Source organism: Neopsephotus bourkii, unplaced genomic scaffold (genome assembly GCF_033783945.1).
Source record: "Neopsephotus bourkii isolate Nb327-2 ecotype Australia unplaced genomic scaffold, CSIRO-AGI_Nbou_v1 NB_1551, whole genome shotgun sequence".
Classification (NCBI taxonomy): domain Eukaryota; kingdom Metazoa; phylum Chordata; class Aves; order Psittaciformes; family Psittacidae; genus Neopsephotus; species Neopsephotus bourkii.
In genome coordinates this window covers 313334-318934 of record NW_026902027.1, presented here as the reverse complement: position 1 = coordinate 318934, position 5601 = coordinate 313334, and positions in this window count along the sequence as shown.

Genomic DNA, 5601 nt, shown 5'->3' with positions numbered 1-5601 from the left:
ACATATCTGGAAAAAGGTTTAAGGTATTTAATGAAGATTTTTATTTTTAATAGTTCTCAAATTTAGCTTGACTACACTCACACCTATAAAAGCATTAGCAAAACAGCTTGCTCTTTTTGTTGTTGTTGCTTGCAAGGTTGGCTAAACATTTAGAGGGAAATTGCTACCTGCTCATCTCTAAAAGCAAGCAAGAAAGGTGAACTGGTTGCACAGCAACAGCTTCAACAAATAACCAGGCATTTTCAGATCTTGGACAACATTAGGTAGGAGGCTTGCCAGACTGGTCAAGGAGGCTTTAAACTAAATGTGTTGGGGGAGGGGGGCATCATTCCATCCCAACACACCCAGTCAGTTGCCAGCACCTATAATAAACGCTCAGAGAAACGTAGACACATTCCAGCCCCTCCAGCCAATGGATGGATAAGGCACTGCTGAGGAAAATTCAAATGAAAAAAGAGGCTTATAAAAAATGGAAGCAAGGACAGGTGGCCTGGGAAGAGTACAGGGATGTTGTCCGGGAAGCTAGGGACCAGGTTAGGAAAGCTAAGACTCAGTTAGTATTAAACTTGGCTAGGCATATTAAAAATAACAGGAAGGGATTCTACAGGTACATAGCAAATAAAAAATACACTAGGGAGAATATAGGCCCCCTCAGGAAGCTCTTGGGAGAACCAGCTACCCAGGATTTGGAGAAGGCTGAGGTTCTGAATGACTTTGCCTTGATCTTCACTGGCAAATGCTCAGACCACACCACCCAAGTCTTGGAAGGCAGATGCAGGGACTGTGAGAATGAAGACCTTGGGCCCACTGTAGGAGAGGATCTGGTTTGAGACCACCTTAAAAATCTGAACGTGCACAAGTCCATGGGTCCGGATGAAATCCATCTGCAGGTCCTGAAGGAGCTGGCGAATGAAGTTGCTAAACCGCTGGCCATGGTATTTGAAAAACCATGGCAGTCAGGTGATGTTCCTGACGACTGGAAAAAGGGAAATATAACCCCCATTTTCAAGAACGGGAAAATGGATGACCTGGGCAATTACAGACCAGTCAGTCTCACCTCTGTGCCTGGCAAAATCTTGGAGCAGGTTCTCCGGGAAGACATGCTAAGACATGAAAATCAACAAGGTGCTTGGTGACAGCTGGCAAAATCTTGGAGCAGATTCTCCTGGAAAGCATGCTAAGGCACATGAAAATCAACAAGGTGCTTGGTGACAGCCAGCATGGCTTCACTAAGGGCAAATCCTGCCTGACCAATTTGGTGGCCTTCTAGGATGGGGCTACAGAACTGACGGATAGGGGTAGAGCAGTTGATGTCATCTACCTGAACTTATGTAAAGCGTTCGACATTGTGCCACACGACATCCTTGTCTCTAAATTGGAGAAACATCAATTTGATGGATGGACCACTCGGTGGATAAAGAACTGGCTGGATGGCCTCACACAAAGAGTTGTGGTGAATGGCTTAATGTCCGGCTGGAGACCAGTAATGGGTGGTGTCCCTCAGGATCGGTGTTGGGACCGGTCTTGTTTAACATCTTCATCGCTGACATGGACAGTGAGATTGAGTGCGCACTCAGCAAGTTCGCCGGTAACACCAAGCTGTGTGGTTCAGTTGATACACTGCAGGGAAGGAATGCCATCCAGAGGGACCTTGCCATGCTTGTGAGGTGGGCTGACGCCAACCTCATAAAGTTTAACCATGCCAAGTGCAAGGTCCTACACCTGGGTCAGAGCAATCCCAGGCACAGCTACAGGCTGGGCAGAGAAGAGATTCAGAGCAGCCTTGCGGAGAAGGACTTGGGGGTGCTGGTCCATGAGAAAATGAACATGAGCCAGCTTCAGTGTGCTTGCAGCCCAGAAAGCCAACCGTATCCTGGGCTGCATCAAAAGGAGTGTGACCAGCAGGTCGAAGGAGGTGATCCTGCCCCTTTATTCTGCTCTTGTGAGACCTCACCTGGAGTTTTGTGTGCAGTTCTGGTGTCCTCAACATAAAAAGGACATGGAAGTGTTGGAACACGTCCAGTGGAGGCCACAAGGATGATCAGGGGACTGGAGTACCTCCCATATGAAGATAGGCTGAGAAAGTTGGGGCTGTTCAGTCTGGTGAAGGGAAGGCTGTGTGGAGACCTCCTAGCAGCCTTCCAGTATCTGAAGGGGGCCTATAGGGATGTTTGGGATGGACTCTTCATTAGGGACTGTAGTGGTAGGACAAGGGCTAACGGGTTAAAACTTAAACAGGAGAAGTTTAGATTGGATATAAGGAGGAAATTCTTTCCTGTTAGGGTAGTGAGGCACTGGAATAGGTTGCCCAGGGAGGTTGTGAATGCTCCATCCCTGGCAGTGTTCAAGACCAGGTTGGACGAGGCCTTGGGTGATATGGTTTAATGTGAGGTGTCCCTGCCCGTGGCGGGTGGGTTGGAACTTGATGATCTTAAGGTCCTTTCGAACCCTAACTATTCTATGATTCTATGATTATAAAGAAAAAATGTTATTTGAGCCATGCTGAATATATTACAGAAAACTTATTCTAAAGCCTACTTACACAACAGCCGTTTCCCTTAAGCATGTTCACAGCAAAGAAAGTAACCTGAAATTTGACTTCTTGATAGCTTTGAGATCCAAAATGTGAGCTATCAGAAATTGCAGTGCTTGTTTATTAGCATTACTTGTTCTACAACGGGTCTCCTGCAAACCTATCTTCGGAGTTGGTACTCTAGATTTCCACTAAAATCCCTGGAATAGAATCACTTCTAGAGAAAGTGGGCTTTATAACTGAACTCACTTTAACTTACTTAACTTGTGCCTGGTCTTTTATACCTACCTTTGAGCACCTAAGGTTCAGACAGATTAGTAGCATCTTAAGTCCATTGTGTCACGTTAAAATTAACATTTGAAAAAGCAAAAATGTCGTTTACCATTCAGAAAGGTACATTGGTGCCAAATCCCAGTACCATCAGTCTTTTTACACAGTTAAATACTTTAATTAACAACTGGTTTCTACATTGTATGTCTTTGTACTCTGCCATTTATCTTTCTCCCTGTGATTGTTGTGGTGTTCACTGTATGGAACAGGCATTTCACACTTGCAGGGTGGTTGGTTCATCTCCGTTGTTAACTGTCTTTTCTAGAGCAGCTATTTTCTTTGTCCCTGCAGTTGTATAATTTTGGGATGTCAGGAGTTAAATTACATAGTTCTAACATGTTTCTGATTTTTATTTTGCTGAACAAGATTGTCTCTAGGCCCACATTTCAAAAGTGCACTCATAAATTTTTGGTTAAGGGTAGTCCTTTATTTTCCGTATTTTGCTTCTTGCTTATCCTGTCCTTAAACCCTCTGTCAAAATTCATGCACTGTTATCCACCATACTAATTTCAGACCAATAGCACAAGACAGTGATATTGATGGATTACTTGTATATGTTTGGATATGATTTTTAAATCTGTAAGACATTCATGTTTTCTTCCCTTCTTTAATTAAGGAAAATCAAAGTACCCAGAAATAGTCAATATTTATTCAGTTTTCTTTAGTGAAAAGGCTCACACTGCAAGTCAGATTTTTGAACCAAAGTTCAAGTAAACATTATTACTTTGTTTATTTTATGGAGCTGTCATTTGGCATAGAAGGGAAGATAGGATGGTAAAAAAAACTGGGAGAAAAAGATGCTGTTTTAATACAAGAGAACGGATAAGTCTGGCTTTTTTTAATATTCCCTTCTTGAGCTCTCTGTGAGGCTCATATCAGCATGCTGTGGTAACAAGGGGTTTTAATTTTCAGAGAAGTTGACACTGTCTTGAAGTAATTAATTGGCAGAGCTACTTAGTATTATCTGAGCTATTTTACATCTATTGCAGCGATGTTTCAGATTTCATGTTGCTTAATACAATTTATTCCCCTTTACCAATACGAGTCTTAGCAAAAAAATGCCATCAACCTTCCTGGCACGGATGGTGACCACTAAGCTAAAATACTACTCTTCCCAAATTTTGCAGAAATTCCCAGCTTCAAGACAGTTTATCACTAGAGTTATATCACAGTTCAGATTCTGAATGTTAACTAGTGCCTAACAGTAGCTTAGAAAACAAGGGTCCACCTGTCACACTGCTGCCAGCCTGAACTTATTGTGGCTGGTGATCTGCCTAACTGTGACTTCTACCCATGGGCCACTGTCGGTGGACATCCCAGGTAGAGTGAAAGCGACTGTTAATGGGTAGGATACTGCTAATCCTAGGAGCGATTAGCAGTGTGCGTTCTTAAGGTCTCTTAGTCTTGAAAAGGTCTCTTAGTCTTGAACTATTACTAATACGAATACAGAAGTAAAGGGAAAGAACAGAATCACCGTAGAAATTCACACATAAAAAGTTGATGGGTTTGTTGGTGTTTGGTTTTTTCTGTTTGGTTTTTTTTTTTTAAACCAGAACTCTTGAAAACCTACATTTTTTTCTAAACATCTATGTGCTCCTATCAGCAAATTAATTACAGAAAAATCTGTCACATGAAAATACTGTATTGAAAGTTTGTTTTTCCATAGTAATAATAGAAAAACTCTTATAAAAATTCTACTCAGAAACAAATGTTTGTAGCTTACTGTAAAACACTGTTGCAATCATTATTGATATTTGCAGCATAAAAGCTGTGACAGAGGATTTATTATGCTTGAGCTATGAATAAGCAAAGTAATTTAGTTGAACTTCTATTGACATCTTGCTGGTGCATGTGCTCATTAACGTGATTTGTGTGTTAAGCTTATACCTTACTAGCTAATTTAATGCTTAAATGGTAATAAAAATTACCTACATGGTAATTCTTAGAGTTAAGTTGCTATGGGAGGGAACATCTCTCATACACTAATGACGTGCCTCAAAATTGCATAATCCCTAAATAAAAGGGTCATCAGAAATAGCTTTGATTACAGGAGGTCAGTCAGTAGATATGCTATTGTATTTGCAGAAAAGGCAGAAACAGAAGTCGCTAAAATCCCTGAAGGACTAATGGAGACAGTATATGTGAGTGACATGGCAGGGGCCACATACTTATCCATACTTCCCAGTGTGAGGCTAGGATAAATAGACTGACCAGTGTCAAACAAGAAAGCTAGTTAACTGCTCAAATATCTGAATATTCCTCAGTTACTCCCAGCCACACAACAAATACCTGATGTAAATTCCAGGTAAATGGTTCTGGAAATAATTTTATAAACCTGTGTCTCCATCTTAAATAACTTCAGCATGGAAACATTGAGGCTGTAGAGTATTAGAGGTAGCTTTGGTCTCTGTAAGCAATGCAAGCATTTCCTTTGGCTCCAGTTCAGAACGACTCATGCTTATGAAATGAAGAACTTTACTATCTTAACATACAAACCCAAGGATCAATGATCTTCCAGTTGCTGTAGTTACCACTCCTTCAAATGCCATCCTTTGCATTACTTTCTATTTATATAGATGCAGTATTGATCCACAGTCAAACCTCTGAAAAAATCTTTTTACTTCCCAGTGATGGTAAAAACAAGAAACTATCTTTTGCAATTTACCATCAGCCTTCAGTGGTAACCAGTTCTTCTGGATCTTCTGAACCCATCGATGAGTTTGTGTTGTCGATCTGTT